Raw genomic sequence first — 23,221 nt, 5'->3', positions numbered from 1 at the left:
ATATACAGACTGATGCTGGGTATACAGGTACAAACGTCAATATACAGACTGATGCTGGGTATACAGGTACAAACGTCAATATACAGACTGATGCTGTGTATACAGGTACGTCAATATACAGACTGATGCTGGGTATACAGGTACAAACGTCAATATACAGACTGATGCTGGGTAGACCAGGTACAAACGTCACTATACAGACTGATGCTGGGTATACAGGTACAAACGTCAATATACAGACTGATGCTGGGTATACAGGTACAAACGTCAATATACAGACTGATGCTGGGTATACAGGTACAAACGTCAATATACAGACTGATGCTGGGTATACAGGTACAAACGTCAATATACAGACTGATGCTGGGTATACAGGTACAAACGTCAATATACAGACTGATGCTGGGTATACAGGTACAAACGTCAATATACAGACTGATGCTGGGTATACAGGTACAAACGTCAATATACAGACTGATGCTGGGTATACAGGTACAAACGTCAATATACAGACTGATGCTGGGTATACAGGTACAAACGTCAATATACAGACTGATGCTGGGTATACAGGTACAAACGTCAATATACAGACTGATGCTGGGTATACAGGTACAAACGTCAATATACAGACTGATGCTGGGTATACAGGTACAAACGTCAATATACAGACTGATGCTGGGTATACAGGTACAAACGTCAATATACAGACTGATGCTGGGTATACAGGTACAAACGTCAATATACAGACTGATGCTGGGTATACAGGTACAAACGTCAATATACAGACTGATGCTGGGTAGACAGGTACAAACGTCAATATACAGACTGATGCTGGGTATACAGGTACAACCGTCAATATACAGACTGATGCTGTGTATACAGGTACAAACGTCAATATACAGACTGATGCTGGGTATACAGGTACAAACGTCAATATACAGACTGATGCTGGGTATACAGGTACAAACGTCAATATACAGACTGATGCTGGGTAGACCAGGTACAAACGTCAATATACAGACTGATGCTGTGTATACAGGTACAAACGTCAATATACAGACTGATGCTGTGTATACAGGTACAAACGTCAATATACAGACTGATGCTGGGTATACAGGTACAAACGTCAATATACAGACTGATGCTGGGTATACAGGTACAAACGTCAATATACAGACTGATGCTGGGTATACAGGTACAAACGTCAATATACAGACTGATGCTGTGTATACAGGTACGTCAATATACAGACTGATGCTGGGTATACAGGTACAAACGTCAATATACAGACTGATGCTGGGTAGACCAGGTACAAACGTCAATATACAGACTGATGCTGTGTATACAGGTACAAACGTCAATATACAGACTGATGCTGGGTATACAGGTACAAACGTCAATATACAGACTGATGCTGGGTATACAGGTACAAACGTCAATATACAGACTGATGCTGGGTATACAGGTACAAACGTCAATATACAGACTGATGCTGGGTATACAGGTACACACGTCAATATACAGACTGATGCTGGGTATACAGGTACAAACGTCAATATACAGACTGATGCTGGGTATACAGGTACACACGTCAATATACAGACTGATGATGGGTATACAGGTACACACGTCAATATACAGACTGATGCTGGGTATACAGGTACAAACGTCAATATACAGACTGATGCTGGGTATACAGGTACAAACGTCAATATACAGACTGATGCTGGGTATACAGGTACAAACGTCAATATACAGACTGATGCTGGGTATACAGGTACAAACGTCAATATACAGACTGATGCTGGGTATACAGGTACAAACGTCAATATACAGACTGATGCTGGGTATACAGGTACAAACGTCAATATACAGACTGATGCTGGGTATACAGGTACAAACGTCAATATACAGACTGATGCTGGGTATACAGGTACAAACGTCAATATACAGACTGATGCTGGGTATACAGGTACAAACGTCAATATACAGACTGATGCTGGGTATACAGGTACAAACGTCAATATACAGACTGATGCTGTGTATACAGGTACAAACGTCAATATACAGACTGATGCTGGGTATACAGGTACAAACGTCAATATACAGACTGATGCTGTGTATACAGGTACAAACGTCAATATACAGACTGATGCTGGGTATACAGGTACGTCAATATACAGACTGATGCTGTGTATACAGGTACGTCAATATACAGACTGATGCTGGGTATACAGGTACAAACGTCAATATACAGACTGATGCTGTGTATACAGGTACAAACGTCAATATACAGACTGATGCTGGGTATACAGTTACAAACGTCAATATACAGACTGATGCTGGGTATACAGGTACAAACGTCAATATAGAGACTGATGCTGGATATACAGGTACAACCGTCAATATACAGACTGATGCTGGGTATACAGGTAAAAACGTCAATATACAGACTGATGCTGGGTATACAGGTACAAACGTCAATATACAGACTGATGCTGTGTATACAGGTACAAACGTCAATATACAGACTGATGCTGGGTATACAGGTAAAAACGTCAATATACAGACTGATGCTGGGTATACAGGTACAAACGTCAATATACAGACTGATGATGGGTATACAGGTACAAACGTCAATATACAGACTGATGCTGGGTATACAGGTACAAACGTCAATATACAGACTGATGCTGGGTATACAGGTAAAAACGTCACTATACAGACTGATGCTGGGTATACAGGTACAAACGTCAATATGCAGACTGATGCTGGGTATACAGGTACAAACGTCAATATAGAGACTGATGCTGGATATACAGGTACAAACGTCAATATACAGACTGATGCTGGGTATACAGGTACAAACGTCAATATACAGACTGATGCTGGGTATACAGGTAAAAACGTCAATATACAGACTGATGCTGGGTATACAGGTACAAACGTCAATATACAGACTGATGCTGGATATACAGATACAAACGTCAATATACAGACTGATGCTGGGTATACAGGTACAAACGTCAATATACAGACTGATGCTGGGTATACAGGTACAAACGTCAATATACAGACTGATGCTGGGTATACAGGTAAAAACGTCAATATACAGACTGGTGCTGGGTATACAGGTACAAACGTCAATATACAGACTGGTGCTGGGTATACAGGTACAAACGTCAATATACAGACTGATGCTGGGTATACAGGTAAAAACGTCAATATACAGACTGATGCTGGGTATACAGATACAAACGTCAATATACAGACTGATGCTGGGTATACAGGTACAAACGTCAATATACAGACTGATGCTGGGTATACAGGTACAAACGTCAATATACAGACTGATGCTGGGTATACAGGTACAAACGTCAATATACAGACTGATGCTGGGTATACAGGTAAAAACGTCAATATACAGACTGATGCTGGGTAGACCAGGTACAAACGTCAATATACAGACTGATGCTGGGTAGACAGGTACAAACGTCAATATACAGACTGATGCTGGGTATACAGGTACAAACGTCAATATACAGGTACAAACGTCAATATACAGACTGATTCTGGGTATACAGGTACAAACGTCAATATACAGACTGATGCTGGGTATACAGGTAAAAACGTCAATATACAGACTGATGCTGGGTATACAGATACAAACGTCAATATACAGACTGATGCTGGGTATACAGGTACAAACGTTAATATACAGACTGATGCTGGGTATACAGGTACAAACGTCAATATACAGACTGATGCTGGGTATACAGGTACAAACGTCAATATACAGACTGATGCTGGGTATACAGGTACAAACGTCAATATACAGACTGATGCTGGGTATACAGGTACAAACGTCAATATACAGACTGATGCTGGGTATACAGGTACAAACGTCAATATACAGACTGATGCTGGGTATACAGGTACAAACGTCAATATACAGACTGATGCTGGGTATACAGGTACAAACGTCAATATACAGACTGATGCTGGGTATACAGGTACAAACGTCAATATACAGACTGATGCTGGGTATACAGGTACAAACGTCAATATACAGACTGATGCTGGGTATACAGGTACAAACGTCAATATACAGACTGATGCTGGGTATACAGGTACAAACGTCAATATACAGACTGATGCTGGGTATACAGGTACAAACGTCAATATACAGACTGATGCTGGGTATACAGGTACAAACGTCAATATACAGACTGATGCTGGGTATACAGGTACAAACGTCAATATACAGACTGATGCTGGGTATACAGGTACAAACGTCAATATACAGACTGATGCTGTGTATACAGGTAAAAACGTCAATATACAGACTGATGCTGGGTATACAGGTACAAACGTCAATATACAGACTGATGCTGTGTATACAGGTACACACGTCAATATACAGACTGATGCTGTGTATACAGGTACACACGTCAATATACAGACTGATGCTGTGTATACAGGTACACACGTCAATATACAGACTGATGCTGGGTATACAGGTACAAACGTCAATATACAGACTGATGCTGTGTATATAGGTACAAACGTCAATATACAGACTGATGCTGTGTATACAGGTACAAACGTCAATATACAGACTGATGCTGGGTATACAGGTACAAACGTCAATATACAGACTGATGCTGGGTATACAGGTACAAACGTCAATATACAGACTGATGCTGGGTATACAGTTACAAACGTCAATATACAGACTGATGCTGGGTATACAGGTACAAACGTCAATATACAGACTGATGCTGGGTATACAGGTACAAACGTCAATATACAGACTGATGCTGGGTATACAGGTACACACGTCAATATACAGACTGATGCTGGGTATACAGGTACAAACGTCAATATACAGACTGATGCTGGGTATACAGGTACTAACGTCAATATACAGACTGATGCTGGGTATACAGGTACAAACGTCAATATACAGACTGATGCTGGGTATACAGGTACAAACGTCAATATACAGACTGATGCTGGGTATACAGATACAAACGTCAATATACAGACTGATGCTGTGTATACAGGTACAAACGTCAATATACAGGTACAAACGTTAATATACAGACTGATGCTGTGTATACAGGTACAAACGTCAATATACAGGTACAAACGTCAATATACAGACTGATGCTGTGTATACAGGTACGTCAATATACAGACTGATGCTGGGTATACAGGTACAAACGTCAATATACAGACTGATGCTGTGTATACAGGTACAAACGTCAATATACAGACTGATGCTGGGTATACAGTTACAAACGTCAATATACAGACTGATGCTGGGTATACAGGTACAAACGTCAATATACAGACTGATGCTGGATATACAGGTACAAACGTCAATATACAGACTGATGCTGGGTATACAGGTAAAAACGTCAATATACAGACTGATGCTGGGTATACAGGTACAAACGTCAATATACAGACTGATGCTGGGTATACAGGTACAAACGTCAATATACAGACTGATGCTGGGTATACAGGTACAAACGTCAATATACAGACTGATGCTGGGTATACAGGTACAAACGTCAATATACAGACTGATGCTGGGTATACAGGTACAAACGTCAATATACAGACTGATGCTGGGTATACAGGTACAAACGTCAATATACAGACTGATGCTGGGTATACAGGTACAAACGTCAATATACAGACTGATGCTGGGTATACAGGTACAAACGTCAATATACAGACTGATGCTGGGTATACAGGTACAAACGTCAATATACAGACTGATGCTGGATATACAGGTACAAACGTCAATATACAGACTGATGCTGGGTATACAGGTACAAACGTCAATATACAGACTGATGCTGGGTATACAGGTAAAAACGTCAATATACAGACTGATGCTGGGTATACAGGTACAAACGTCAATATACAGACTGATGCTGGATATACAGATACAAACGTCAATATACAGACTGATGCTGGGTATACAGGTACAAACGTCAATATACAGACTGATGCTGGGTATACAGGTACAAACGTCAATATACAGACTGATGCTGGATATACAGGTACAAACGTCAATATACAGACTGATGTTAGGTATACAGGTACAAACGTCAATATACAGACTGATGCTGGGTATACAGGTACAAACGTCAATATACAGACTGATGCTGGGTATACAGGTAAAAACGTCAATATACAGACTGATGCTGGGTATACAGGTACAAACGTCAATATACAGACTGATGCTGGGTATACAGGTAAAAACGTCAATATACAGACTGGTGCTGGGTATACAGGTACAAACGTCAATATACAGACTGGTGCTGGGTATACAGGTACAAACGTCAATATACAGACTGATGCTGGGTATACAGGTAAAAACGTCAATATACAGACTGATGCTGGGTATACAGATACAAACGTCAATATACAGACTGATGCTGGCTATACAGGTACAAACGTCAATATACAGACTGATGCTGGGTATACAGGTACAAACGTCAATATACAGACTGATGCTGGGTATACAGGTACAAACGTCAATATACAGACTGATGCTGGGTATACAGGTAAAAACGTCAATATACAGACTGATGCTGGGTAGACCAGGTACAAACGTCAATATACAGACTGATGCTGGGTAGACAGGTACAAACGTCAATATACAGACTGATGCTGGGTATACAGGTACAAACGTCAATATACAGGTACAAACGTCAATATACAGACTGATGCTGGGTATACAGGTACAAACGTCAATATACAGACTGATGCTGGGTATACAGGTACAAACGTCAATATACAGACTGATGCTGGGTATACAGATACAAACGTCAATATACAGACTGATGCTGGGTATACAGGTACAAACGTCAATATACAGACTGATGCTGGGTATACAGGTACAAACGTCAATATACAGACTGATGCTGGGTATACAGGTACAAACGTCAATATACAGACTGATGCTGGGTATACAGGTACAAACGTCAATATACAGGTACAAACGTCAATATACAGACTGGTGCTGGGTATACAGGTACAAACGTCAATATACAGACTGATGCTGGGTATACAGGTACAAACGTCAATATACAGACTGATGCTGGGTATACAGGTACAAACGTCAATATACAGACTGATGCTGGGTATACAGGTACAAACGTCAATATACAGACTGATGCTGGGTATACAGGTACAAACGTCAATATACAGACTGATGCTGGGTATACAGGTACAAACGTCAATATACAGACTGATGCTGGGTATACAGGTACAAACGTCAATATACAGACTGATGCTGGGTATACAGGTACAAACGTCAATATACAGACTGATGCTGGGTATACAGGTACAAACGTCAATATACAGACTGATGCTGGGTATACAGGTACAAACGTCAATATACAGACTGATGCTGTGTATACAGGTACGTCAATATACAGACTGATGCTGGGTATACAGGTACAAACGTCAATATACAGACTGATGCTGTGTATACAGGTACACACGTCAATATACAGACTGATGCTGTGTATACAGGTACACACGTCAATATACAGACTGATGCTGTGTATACAGGTACACACGTCAATATACAGACTGATGCTGGGTATACAGGTACAAACGTCAATATACAGACTGATGCTGTGTATATAGTTACAAACGTCAATATACAGACTGATGCTGTGTATACAGGTACAAACGTCAATATACAGACTGATGCTGGGTATACAGGTACAAACGTCAATATACAGACTGATGCTGGGTATACAGGTACAAACGTCAATATACAGACTGATGATGGGTATACAGGTACAAACGTCAATATACAGACTGATGCTGGGTATACAGGTACAAACGTCAATATACAGACTGATGCTGGGTATACAGGTACGTCAATATACAGACTGATGCTGGGTATACAGGTACAAACGTCAATATACAGACTGATGCTGGGTATACAGGTACAAACGTCAATATACAGACTGATGCTGGGTATACAGGTACAAACGTCAATATACAGACTGATGCTGGGTATACAGGTACAAACGTCAATATACAGACTGATGCTGGGTATACAGGTACAAACGTCAATATACAGACTGATGCTGGGTATACAGGTACAAACGTCAATATACAGACTGATGCTGGGTATACAGGTACAAACGTCAATATACAGACTGATGCTGGGTATACAGGTACAAACGTCAATATACAGACTGATGCTGGGTATACAGGTACAAACGTCAATATACAGACTGATGCTGGGTATACAGGTACAAACGTCAATATACAGACTGATGCTGGATATACAGGTACAAACGTCAATATACAGACTGATGCTGTGTATACAGGTACAAACGTCAATATACAGGTACAAACGTCAATATACAGACTGATGCTGGGTATACAGGTACAAACGTCAATATACAGACTGATGCTGGGTATACAGATACAAACGTCAATATACAGACCAGCTGTCTCAAACTTAACTATAATAACTGATCTATTTTAATAATGCTGTTGGTAGCCATCTTAGCTTTTTGGGAATTAAGTATCTATTTTGCATTATCATTGACTTAAAGTGGCGTATTGTTTTTGAGTACTAACAAAACAAAACTCGAGTTATGGAAAGAAATTCCAAAGTACCAAAGAAAAGAACTAAATGGAAACTGTTTAACAATGTAGGCTAAGCACGTTAAAAAAACAGTAAAATGTTCGTTATGAAATTATCCAGGAACAATAAATCATTTCCTATTCACATGGTAGGACTTGGACTCTATCTAGGAGTCTAGCGCTCTGGACTTTAACTAGGAGTCTAGGGCTCTGGACCCTTACTAGGAGTCTAGGGCTCTTGGCCCTAACTAGGAGTCTAGGACTCTGGACCTTAACTAGGAGTCTAGGACTCTGGACCCTAACTAGGAGTCTAGGACTCTGGACCTTAACTAGGAGTCTAGGGCTCTGGACCTTAACTAGGAGTCTAGGACTCTGGACCTTAACTAGGAGTCTAGGACTCTGGACCTCCACTAGGAGTCTAGGGCTCTGGACCCTAATAGGAGTCTAGGACTCTGGTCCCTTACTAGGAGTCTAGGGCTCTGGACCCTATGTAGGAGTCTAGGGCTCTGGACCTCCACTAGGGGTCTAGGACTCTGGACCCTAACTAGGAGTCTAGGACTCTGGACCCTAACTAGGAGTCTACGACTCTGGACCCTAATAGGAGTCTAGGGCTCTGGACCTTACCTGGGGGTCTAGGACTCTAGGCCCTAACTAGGAGTCTAGTGCTCTGGACATTAACTATGAGTCTAGGGCTCTGGACATTAACTATGAGTCTAGTGCTCTTGACCCTAACTAGAAGTCTAGGGCTCTGGACCCTAACTAGGAGTCTAGGACTCTAGACCCTAACTAGTAGTCTAGGGCTCTGGACCTTACCTGGGGGTCTAGGACTCTGGACCCTAACTAGTAGTCTAGGGCTCTGGATCCTAACTAGGGGTCTAGGACTCTGGACCCTAACTAGGGATCTAGGGCTCTGGACCCTAACTAGGGGTTTAGGACTCTGGACCTTAACTAGGAGTCTAGGGCTCTGGGCCCTAACTCGTAGTCTAGGGCTCTAGACCTTTACTAGGAGCCTGGGGCTCTGGGCCCTAACTAGTAGTCTAGGGCTTTGGACCTTAACTAGGAGCCTAGGGCTCTGGACCCTAACTAGGAGTCTAGGGCTCTGGACCTTAACAAGGGGTCTAGGCCTCTGGTCCCTTACTAGGAGTCTAGAGCTCTGGACCTTAACTAGGAGTCTAGGGCTCTGGACCCTAACTAGGAGTGTAGTGCTCTGGACCCTAACTAGGAGTCTAGGGCTCTGGACCCTAAAAGGAGTCTAGGACTCTGGACCCTAACTAGGAGTATAGGGTTCTGGACCCTAATAGGAGTCTAGGGCTCTGGACCCTAATAGGAGTATAGGGCTCTGGACCCTAATAGGAGTCTAGGGCTCTGGTCCTAACTCATGGTAGGACTTGGACCCTATCGGAGGCTCTGGACCCTAACCCATAATAGGACTTTGACCATATCTAGGGGTCTAGTCTTTGGACCCTAACCTATGGTAGGACTTGGACCCTATCATGGATTCTAGGGCTCTGGACCCTAATCCATTGTAGGATTTTGACCCTAACTAGCAGTCTAGGGTTCTGCTGCCCAAGGAGTCTTTGACTCTGGGCCCCAATTTTTTCAGGATTCCTGCTTTCTTTAACCAGGGAGACATGTGGTGTTTTTAACAAGATAAAGTAGTGCACGCATGTCAAATGTATTATAGGTATAGTACAAGGGATCTTACCAAACCCGCTTCAGAATAAACCTGTTTTTAATACCAAACAAGTATAACTATGATGATATGACTACTATGATCATTATCACCGGATACATACAACATTATACAAAAAATATCTACCCTAATTAACATTTATTCCTAATTGATAATTAATATATAATCGTCATAGCCGGTGAAGTTTAAAGATATTTTAACTGAAATGTTTTAATCGGCCGCGGGGCCGCGGTGGCCGAGTGGTTAAGGTTGTACCGACACTTTAACACTAGCCCTCCACCACTGGGTTGCGAGTTCGAAACCTACAAAGACAAACCAACAAACCAAAATTAATCGGCCGATGTTCTTTTTAATACTTTGCTTGAAATCCTAAGGATTTCATATAAAATGCGTAAAATCATATCACATTTAAAAATAAATCACGATAATCATTTTTTTCAATATTAAATTTTTTTTTTTTTTTTTTGTTATCTGCGTTCAAAATGTATTGCAACACGACGATGAGCGGAATGTGACATTAATTCGGGGTCAATGTTGTGTTTGAATTATACGTTTGTCCCTGTTTGTAACTTTAGGATATATATAGAATCACATTTGACATCTTGCCGTGGAATTTACTGGAGACTGGCCCGGGTAGCAATCGAAAACACAACCAAATACACGCAACACCAGATTGATATTCAAATTTATTCAAAAATACCCATTACTAGACTCAGTGGGCTCGGTAGTGCTATTGTTGGGGAGAGGCAGAGGATTTTAACAGGTATACAATCTTTACATTAAAATACAATGGTGAAAAGAAATGATATATTACCTTATATCATATGGGGAAATATGTAAATGTTTTGCAATAACTTTTTAACAAAGCATGTTTCTTTAAAAAGATGTATAATTGAAACTGCTGCTGTTTTTATTGAAATTTCCATCAATTATTTTACTGGTTCATCTTACGTTTTTCCGCCATTTACCTGTCTTGGGGCCCCCGAACACAGGAAATGACTTAATCTCTCGGATTTATTTAGGTTTTGTTCATCGATTATTGAAAGATTTAAAAAAAAAATATTTAAAAGCATGATTTTGTGTCGCTAGAGGTTAAACATTCACTGATGTTTAAGGTATTCCATTACAGCGGATACAATTAGGCAACAATCGGAAGAATAAATCACCTGGCTAAATCTGCTCGATATCCGGTTACATAACATAAATATGAATGCTCGCTTTGATAAAAAAAATCTTAACTTCCTGTTCTCTCCGTATGCTCATTTGAATACACATAGATTACTTTTCATTGCGAGTGTTTCCCTCCATGTAACTCCAGACCAAGTGGCGTGTGTTTTTCAGGCCAAGACTTTGTTATTACTATATATTCCCATGCAGTTTTAAGTTGCTATTTAATGTACTAATCTAGAAATGAAGTTACTTTGGGAGAAAGGGGTTAGAGGCGTATCGACTAAACGTGGTGGTTTTGACGCTTGACGAATATAACTAAACGGGGATATTTTGACGTTTGACCTGTCCGCTAAACGTTATTGTTGTGTCCCTGATGTATCGTACTAAACGTTATTGTTGTGTCCCTGATGTATCTCACTAATCGTTATTGTTGTGTCCCTGATGTATCTCACTAATCGTTATTGTTCTGTCCCTGATGTATCTTACTAAACATCATTGTTCTGTCTCTGATGTATCTCACTAAACATCATTGTTCTGTCTCTGATGTATCTTACTAAACGTCATTGTTCTGTCTCTGATATATCTCACTAAACGTCATTGTTCTGTCCCTGATGTATCTTACTAAACGTTATTGTTCTGTCCCTGATGTATCTTACTAAACGTTATTGTTCTGTCCCTGATGTATCCCACTAAACGTCATTGTTCTGTCCCTGATGTATCTTACTAAACGTCATTGTTCTGTCTCTGATGTATCTTACTAAACGTTATTGTTCTGTCCCTGATGTATCTTACTAAACGTTATTTTTCTGACTCTGATGTATCTCACTAAATGTTATTGTTCTGTCCCTGATTTATCTTACTAAACGTTATTGTTTTGTCCCTGATTTATCTTACTAAACGTCATTGTTCTGTCCCTGATGTATCTTACTAAACGTCATTGTTCTGTCTCTGATGTATCTTACTAAACGTTATTGTTCTGTCCCTGATGTATCTTACTAAACGTTATTGTTCTGTCCCTGATGTATCTTACTAAACGTCATTGTTCTGACCCTGATGTATCTTACTAAACGTTATTGTTCTGTCCCTGATGTATCTTACTAAACGTCATTGTTCTGTCTCTGATGTATCTCACTAAACGTCATTGTTCTGTCCCTGATGTATCTTACTAAACGTCATTGTTCTGTCCCTGATGTATCTTACTAAACGTTATTGTTCTGTCCCTGATGTATCTTACTAAACATCATTGTTCTGTCTCTGATGTATCTTACTAAACGTTATTGTTCTGTCCCTGATGTATCTTACTAAACATCATTGTTCTGTCCCTGATGTATCTTACTTAACGTCATTATTCTGTCCCTGATGTATCTCACTAAACGTCATTGTTCTGTCCCTGATGTATCTCACTAAACGTCATTGTTCTGTCTCTGATGTATCTCACTAAACGTTATTGTTCTGACTCTGATGTACCTTACTAAACGTTGTTGTCCTGACGCTTGACATATCAATAAACGCGTTTGTTCTGATGCTTGACATTCCTCAATTTGGTTTTGGCGCAAGACACATCTACTTACAGTGGTTGTTCTGACGCTTGACGTATCTACAAATCATGGTTATTCTGGCGCTTGACGTATCTACAAATCATGGTTGTTCTGACGCTTGACGTATCTACAATCATGGTTGCTCGGATGCTTGACGTATCTACAAATCATGGTTGCTCTGGCGCTTGACTTACCTCAAAACGTGGCAGTTTCGAACTTGATGTTTCATGGACAAGACAAATTGTGTCTTTTCCACATAATACCTAAATGTTCTCGTTTTATATGCTTGATGTCGCTTTCTTCTTCAAAATGTTTCCAGCTTAACACGGTTTTTCGGACGATTGCTGCTGTATTTACTCTTACTAGCAAACCTACATCAAAACAAGATAATTGTTGATCATTCAATTACGTCACTACTGGCTTTCTTCAGGAAAACATTTAACCATGGTTGTTCTGACTTGCAACCTTTATACAAACTAACATAGTAATACTCAAACGACAAATACAATAAAACACCTCATAGTTATATATATATGTGTGTGTGTGGGTGTGTGTGTGTGAATTTGACCGCTGCACTTGCGGCGATTTATTGTTTTATTCAAATGTGCTTTTAAGGCATTAGACACGATTTGAAACGTGAAACCTGGGTCGTGAGACTGATTTTTACCTGTAGCATTAAACTTAATGTTGTTTTTGAAAACTTTTAAATCTTTTAAACAAGCAAACGAACTTTGATATTTGTGCATGACCAGTAATGAATCTATAATTACTCATTTCCGATTCATTTGCATGCTTTGTTGATGGACAGTATCTCCGGCGGGTAGGGCTATTTTGGACAAGAAGCGTGTCCACAGGAAGTACGGAACACGTGCTTCAGGGGCATAGCCCCTTTACAAGGTCACTGGAACAAGACCCGAGTGGAAATAAGGGCTTCAAAGTAAATCTGTGTCAACATTTTACGGAGACTGTGCCAAAATATAATCTGTGCATGGACAGGGACTATACACATGAAAGTTCAGTCAACTTGACAACAGTTTATTCCTTTACAAAAACCTTATCTTAGACCTTCTTGTCAGATTTTAGTAGATATGTATACGATTCCTTATGTTGAACTTTACAATGATTTGTCTGTTTTCTTTTATGTAAAATGTAAAATATAAATATTTTTGAATATATCCACTTGTCTTAGAAACCATTAAACTAACAACGCGTTTAAGTGGAGCAATCCAAGTACTTGGAGAGGCTCCAAAATTTTCTCCCTTTCTCGTGGATATTATGTGTCACAAATCATACTGAAGTCCCTTAAGAAAGACATGTGACGAGCCCTGTAAAAATACGGGTGTAATTGTTTAGGTCAGTGTCTATGCGCTTAGTGTAATACCGATTTCCTGTCATTTGTACACAATTTCCATAAAGTTCAATTGTGCAGGTAAGAGGCTTGTGACTCAACATTCAAATTTTAAATAATCGATATATTTTCAATATTATCAAGATCCTATAGATACTCAAAAGACAGGGCGTTTTGGATTTAAAGGGACATATTCTCTGCTTTTTAGTAGATATTTTTAAACGATTAAGATTTTATGAATCAACTTTCCGCAACTGCTAAGAATGAGCTCATGCCTAAACTGAATAATGTCTATTTTTGAACATCTGACGAATATCTTGATATCGCCCCATTAATAGTTTAGTCACTATGATATATTAACTAAATCGTTAGGCCACCTCCAGGATCATCACTCCATACTTGAGAGCTAATTTTTTTCCGCTCGCTCGATTTAATATTAAATTTATAACATTGTATAGCATGTGATGTTTTATATAAGTGAGTTCTAACGAGTGTTCCATTGCAGATCAAACGATTAAAAACTTCTTATGCAGAAAGCAGTCACATACGGGGCCAATTGATGGTTGGGGCATTCATGATTAGGAAAGTAGGGCCATACGAAGAATCGACAATAAGTATCTGGAAGTTTTAAAGAGACATTGTCGGCTGTTTCTTTATCTTATAGTTTTTAGCTTCCCCGTGTCTGCATTGCAACCTATATTGAATCATGTTTATAACTTCCAAGTTTGTTTTGTTTGTTTTAGGTGTTAAACATCCTCGCAATATCAAGGGTCATATGAGGACGGGTGTCGAGGTGACAACTAGAGTAAGGGTCATATGAGGACGGGTGTCGAGGTGACAACTTGAGTAAGGGTCATATGAGGACGGGTGTCGAGGTGACAACTAGAGTAAGGGTCATATGAGGACGGGTGTCGAGGTGACAACTAGAGTAAGAGTCATATGAGGACGGGTGTCGAGGTGACAACTAGAGTAAGGGTCATATGAGGACGGGTGTCGAGGTGACAACTAGAGTAAGGGTCATATGAGGACGGGTGACGAGGTGACAACTAGAGTAAGGGTCATATGAGGACGGGTGTCGAGGTGACAACTAGAGTAAGGGTCATATGAGGACGGGTGACGAGTTGACAACTAGAGTAAGAGTCATATGAGGACGGGTGTCGAGGTGACAACTTGAGTAAGGGTCATATGAGGACGGGTGTCGAGGTGACAACTAGAGTAAGGGTCATATGAGGACGGGTGTCGAGGTGACAACTAGAGTAAGGGTCATATGAGGACGGGTGTCGAGGTGAAAACTAGAGTAAGGGTCATATGAGGACGGGTGTCGAGGTGACAACTTGAGTAAGGGTCATATGAGGACGGGTGTCGAGGGGACAACTAGAGTAAGGGTCATATGAGGACGGGTGTCGAGGGGACAACTAGAGTAAGGGTCATATGAGGACGGGTGTCGAGGTGACAACTAGAGTAAGGGTCATATGAGGACGGGTGTCGAGGTGACAACTAGAGTAAGGGTCATATGAGGACGGGTGTCAAGGTGACAACTAGAGTAAGAAAACAAATTACAGAATAACAGTAGTGAGGAAAGAAAGGAAAGATTTAATATCCAACGTGTTACAATGGGGACAGAAGATCTATTTTGGTCTCTGTAATGTTCCCTAAAAAGAAGAAATGGAAGAAAATCGCCGATCATTCAGGGTGGCACAATACAACAATACAATAAAATAAGATACAATACAATGTAATAAAATGTAATACAATGCTGTATGTATCTACCAATCTGGAGTCAATACATACATTTAGTATTAAATAATCATTTATGAAGGGTCGACCTTGCTTACATGAAGTATTCTTCGAAACAAATGAGAGAGAAGCATTGACGAATTCCCGGCTAAATTGTATAATATCTATAAAATTTTCCAATTTGAACACAAAAATATCAATTTGGCTAGATACGTTTTTGTTCAATACTCGTGAGCGGTAGTCTGTCTTGTGTTCTATACTGCATATGTGCCTTTAAAGGAAAGTAGAGTGCAGAGTGTCGGATTTCTGTGACCACCAATACAAGCTTTGAGATATATCTATTGACTGTAGAGCTCAATAAATCCGTGTCCGTCACAGTAAGGTGTGGGACTGACGTATAATATTCCGTTTTACTGTCCCGAATCTCCACAGGTAGTAATAATCACTAAGGCATCATGGGACTCCAGACACGTGGACATGCATACGTTAATTACTTCTGCACATAGCAACAGAATATCTGAAACTCCAAATACAATTTTTAAACATATACAGTCAGGCGAAAAGGTTAGTGAAAGATAGTCTAAAGTTACAAGAGAAGATTTGCATTTTATCTAAGTTCTGTGCATATATTAGTGATATCATATACGGGAATAAGGTGAAACCAACATCCTGTTCCACAAACGTAAACAATGATGTTGTCAGACCTGGGGGTAGTATTCACCACTGTTATAGTACTACAGTAATCACGAGTAACATGGCTAATTGTCAATAGCTTCAATAACGTCAATTGTCACTGCTCACTTTTACCGAGGCTCTGCTTACTGTTCACTTTAGGTTACTCGTGACCTCTCACGGAAAAAGTTCCTTGCCAAGTTTGGTTAACAGAATTCTTTTCTGTCTCAAATGTCTTTTTGGTATTAAAAAAAAAGATTTGCGTTAGTTCGTTCTCCGTTACTGTGGATTTTCAGCTTCACTGTAAGGCAATAGCGAAGCCTTGTTTTTCCTATGTTCAGTAACATAAATTCTCCCGTGGAAATTTGCAGAGTATTAAATTCAAAGCCACAGACTTTTGGTTTTTGTATTAAGAAAACAACGATATATGTTTAAATGAATTGTGCGCGGAGAAAATTGTGTGCGATATATACCTAAACAAATGTTTGGGTGTGTGCGCGTATTTCAAGATGAACCTTGTGTTCTGAAATATGATGTGAACATTTAACTATACCGCATCCCGCGTCAAGGTAGGTGTTCCCTGGCATGATCTTATCTAATTGAATGCCATGACATTGGATACTGACCAATTACAGCTTTCTCAGCACCACAACACACATCTTTTCAAAATGGCGTCGTCATTGAGCGGCAGGCTCATATACTACCTCGGGAATCTGCACAGGTGACTTAAGTATGTTAATTAGCATAGGCCTCTCAAGTCATTCTTATAGTCGATAATCATCCATTGATTCATTGGGGAGGGAAGCCATGGGAAAATCGTTCCGATATTTGGAAATTTAAAATTGTAAATAGTTTGCCTACTGCGGTAAACACCTGTAATGTATCCGGAGGTGGAGATGAGGGGGTATTTATATCGGAATTCTTCAGTGCCATTTGTTTCCAGAGGGGACAATGTACTTTGATGTAAGTTATTATTGGGGATTGGCAGTGCCTAATTTACAGTCACGTGACGATGATGGAGGCAAGAACGATGTCCTGTCGTAGAACCTGGCGTAACGAAACAACAACACCATATGCACGTCATCAACACTTGGCGCGTGAGAAACTTCTTCGGGCGGGTGTTTCATTTACTGAAAATCATAATGTTAGTATTTAAGATTTACACATATATTCAAACTTTATCAAATTAACTTATAGTACCGAGACGTGTCTTCCTTGGCCATTTCACATATCAATCAATCAATCAGTCATTCTTTTATCCAAACAAATGACCGATAGAATTATGTAACAAACGAAATTCAAACAATTTAACAAACGTACTCTAATATAAATAGTCAGTGGTGCAATACTCAATGTTTTAATTTTTAACAATTATACTAAATCGACCGAATCACATTCATCTCTTCGAGACGTCATTATGTAATCTACGAAGAAAACAAAACGAATGTATATGACATTTAAAAAAGGGGTAAAAGAAGAAGAAAAAAGAAAAGAAAAGACCACTATGAGCGGACACTCCACGTGAGGAGATACAGGTGGTACGTCTGGGGTAATTAGCCCAGGTATGAAGTATCTACTTTCCTTCTCAATGTGGGGAGTCGTGATTCTTAATGTTAGGTTTTACTTCTCACTTTCGTCTTAATTATATAATAACCACACGTGTTACCGTATGTAAACATGTGTAAGTGAAGGAATCCATTGTGAGTAAGGAAATAAAACAGCTACAATGATATAAATAAGGATCTGGGGATGAAGGTGAGATCACATGAGGACGACTCGGGCCACACCTGTGTTGATAGTCGAGGGATACACAATACCAACGTGGATTTAGCGGTATATATCTATATTTGTCAGTTTATCCACCAAATGTTTCCCTGTGTCATTGTGATACTTCAAAATATGCCACATACTCGGTACCCGTACTCTATACACCGTACTCTGTACCCCGTACTGGGTATTCCAGATTACCCAATAACTGTACCCCGTACTGGGTATCCCAGAGTACCCAATAACTGTACCCCGTACTGGGTATCCCAGAGTACCCAATAACTGTATCCCGTACTGGGTAGCCCAGATTACCCAATAACTGTATCCCGTACTGGGTATCCCAGAGTACCCAATAACTGTACCCCGTACTGGGTATCCCAGAGTACCCAATAACTGTACCCCGTACTGGGTATCCCAGAGTACCCAATAACTGTACCCCGTACTGGGTATCCCAGAGTACCCAATAACTGTACCCCGTACTGGGTATCCCAGAGTACCCAATAACTGTATCCCGTACTGGGTATCCCAGAGTACCCAATAACTGTACCCCGTACTGGGTATCCCAGAGTACCCAATAACTGTACCCCGTACTGGGTATCCCAGAGTACCCAATAAATGTACTCCGTACTGGGTATCCCAGAGTACCCAATAAATGCACCCCGTACTGGGTAGCCCAGAGTACCCAATAACTGTACCCCGTACCGGGTATCCCAGAGTACCCAATAACTGTACCCCGTACTGGGTATCCCAGAGTACCCAATAACTGTACCCCGTACTGGGTATCCCAGAGTACCCAATAACTGTATCCCGTACTGGGTATCCCAGAGTACCCAATAACTGTACCCCGTACTGGGTATCCCAGAGTACCCAATAACTGTATCCCGTCCTGTGTATCCCAGAGTACCCAATAACTGTACCCCGTACTGGGTATCACAGAGTACCCAATAACTGTATCCCATACTGTGTATCCCAGAGTACCCAATAACTGTATCCCGTACTGGGTATCCCAGAGTACCCAATAACTGTACCCCGTACTGGGTATCCCAGAGTACCCAATAACTGTATCCCGTACTGGGTATCCCAGATTACCCAATAACTGTATCCCGTACTGGGTATCCCAGAGTACCCAATAACTGTACCCCGTACTGGGTATCCCAGAGTACCCAATAACTGTACCCCGTACTGGGTATCCCAGAGTACCCAATAACTGTACCCCGTACTGGGTATCCCAGAGTACCCAATAAATGTACTCCGTACTGGGTATCCCAGAGTACCCAATAACTGTACCCCGTACTGGGTATCCCAGAGTACCCAATAACTGTACCCCGTACTGGGTATCCCAGAGTACCCAATAACTGTATCCCGTACTGGGTATCCCAGAGTACCCAATAACTGTATCCCGTACTGGGTAGCCCAGAGTACCCAATAACTGTACCCCGTACTGGGTATCTCAGAGTACCCAATAACTGTATCCCGTACTGGGTATCCCAGATTACCCAATAACTGTATCCCGTACTGGGTATCCCAGAGTACCCAATAACTGTATCCCGTACTGGGTATCCCAGATTACCCAATAACTGTACCCCGTACTGGGTATCCCAGAGTACCCAATAACTGTACCCCGTTAACTATACTCTGTACGCCCTGTAGTTACGTATACTCCGTGTCCGAATCCACCTTTGTTGATCAACATACAAAAAAGCCTTTCGCCAAATTTAATAGGAAACCACAATAAACATTCCAAGACTAATAACAATCACTCGGGTGGCGCAAAAACAACAACAACAACAACAACAACAACAACAACAATGCCCCTCCCTCGATTGTCACTCCGAACCCCGTTCATACTGGCTTCCCCTTTCCTGAACCACTCCCCATTTCCCTTCCCTTGCTCTTCCCGACCTTGCTCTCTTACTCTCCTTCCAGGTCAATGAGTTTCCACAAGTCTTTGGATACGCTAGGTATTCCCCTCCCCAATGAGCACTTCACCTCTAACTCAATATCTCCAAACCGCGCTCTTTCTCGTAAATAACTGGACATCGCCTTTTCCCACACTTTCCTACCCCCCTATCCGTCATTAACGCCCTATAATGTCGTACCGGGGCCCACATTACGTGCTGGTAATGGTCCTACAGATGCCTTATTACAGGGAGTTGGCTAACTCTGCCATAAGGGGGCGCTGCTCCTTAACGACCTGTCTTGTCATGCTCAGGTGGTCAATCTTTGGTCAATTGTCTTCTATTGGTCATCTCCCCTGGTGTTTATAGGAGTTTAATGACAAGCAATGTATGTTTGCAATGTTTCTGCATTTTAGTCAAGTAGTTATGGTGTAATACAGGACTAGTGTGGCTGTATTAACATAAAAGGGGGGGTATTCTGAGATGTAAAATGTCTTTGAAGTAGTTCGCAGGTAGATGATAATATTTACCCTACGTTAACAACACATTGCGGGGTGTTTCAGTCTATAATTTAAAGTCAAAGACTTTGACGTGAATGGGTTTAATGGTTTATATACAAATTGAAACTGTGTTGATGTTTAATTGAAAATCAAGCATGTCTAGTTAATTAAAGACTTAACATTTTATATCCAATTACCGTACGAGATAATGTAAACATGGCCACAGTTGGACGCAGGATCATGCTGTTCTCGCAGACAATCATGCAACTATACGTAACATGTATCGTATTAAACAGGTCAACTAATTGTCAAAATACAAAACACTTAATACCGTGTGTTTGAAAAAGACGAAAGATGTTTTTAAATATGTGTATATCTTGTAAGAAAATCTCGTTTTGCCTTTTGATATTATGTTCGTGGCTGTTGGGACGACATCTCCAAAAGTGTCGAATGAGTCGTGGCCGACTTGACTCTCTCAGATGCAATAGGTAGTTTTTCGATATGGTTTATGTGACGAAGTCATTCGGAGACATCTTCTTTGTACTGGGTAACTTTTGAAGGCCTTTGTTTGGAACAGAAAATTATTGAAATATTAAATAAAAAAATAAATATATAGGATTTACAATGCTATTGCCTATTGGCATTTCTGAGTTTTTGTTTTCTAAGCCCAAGACGCATATACAGATACCTTGATATAAACCACGGGTGTATAACAAAGGGGCTGATGAAACAATCGGTTTATTTATGTTTTTTTAAACTAGTCATCAAATTGTACAGACCCAAGTTTCAGCATTATTCCGTAAGTTCGGAAATTTCTTTGTTTAAAATTTCCCATATGAATGTATAGCAGAATAATTCCAATAATGCTTTCCTATGGGAAATTTAAAGTTCAGGATTTTTTTTTTTTAAAGTTGAGTAACGTTGATTAAATTGAGGTCAGTTCGCCATATTGCTTTACACTGACATGTCATTGTGCTGCCATATCGTTATACCAGCCCTGGCGTACAATGGAAGTCTGGTGTTGTAAATAAGGCCAATCCTTCCAGATACTAGTGACACTAGTCTGATGGGTTCAGTATGGACGGTAGAACCACCCGTATCAATATAATATAAGTCCAGAATAATGACTGCACCTTACAGCTGTCTTACCTTTAGCATTCTTGTTTTTGTTGTTGTTGTTGTTTGTGTTTTAACGGCCTTTCAACATCCAAGGTCACATGACGGTTCCAGCACGAGGATGTCATGTCTGTTGATTTTAATAATCAACATTAATTATTAGTTATACTTTCGACTTGGTAAGTAACTGTCTATCAGAGTGTGGAAAATGTTAGGCCTGACTGAAGTGTAATATGTTTCTGTCACGATTTGACCTTACGCACAAATATAAATATTGATATGATTAAACAAAGCTTTGTATAACATAGGTCTCTGTCGTTCCAATGACCCCTTGTCTGCGACAAGTAAGCTAATATTTGTGTTAGAAAATGTTCACCCCATTGAAGGGTATTACCTCCACGACTGTGCCATCGGATGTTCACGCAAACTGACCAGTTAAATGACCTTGATTCTATATAAAAAAAAATCTTTTAAAAGAGGTTCTCCTCAGCGTTTTGGCTTTTCAATGTTTCCGAGGTGGACTTCACGCAATGTGGACAACTTGTCATGTTAACTCTAAGACTTCACGTGATGTGGACAACTTGTCATGTTAACTCTTAGGAAGACTTCACGTGATGTGGACAACTTGTCATGTTAACTCTTAGGAAGACTTCACGTGATGTGGACAACTTGTCATCTTAACTCTTAAGAAGAATTCACGTGATGTGGACAACTTGTCATGTTAACTCTTAAGATGACTTCACGTGATGTGGACAACTTGTCATGTTAACTCTTAAGATGACTTCACGTGATGTGGACAACTTGTCATCTTAACTCTTAAGAAGAATTCACGTGATGTGGACAACTTGTCATGTTAACTCTTAAGATGACTTCACGTGATGTGGACAACTTGTCATGTTAACTCTTAAGATGACTTCACGTGATGTGGACAACTTGTCATGTTAACTCTTAAGAAGACTTCACGTGATGTGAACAACTTGCCATCTTAACTCTTAAGAAGACTTCACGTGATGTGGACAACTTGCCATCTTAACTCTTAAGAAGACTTCACGTGATGTGGACAACTTATCATCTTAACTCTTAAGAAGACTTCACGTGATGTGGACAACTTGTCATCTTAACTCTTAAGAAGACTTCACGTGATGTGG

The sequence above is a fragment of the Pecten maximus genome, chromosome 3 (assembly GCF_902652985.1).
Source record: "Pecten maximus chromosome 3, xPecMax1.1, whole genome shotgun sequence".
In the NCBI taxonomy this organism is placed as follows: domain Eukaryota; kingdom Metazoa; phylum Mollusca; class Bivalvia; order Pectinida; family Pectinidae; genus Pecten; species Pecten maximus.
This window is presented reverse-complemented; position numbering follows the sequence as displayed.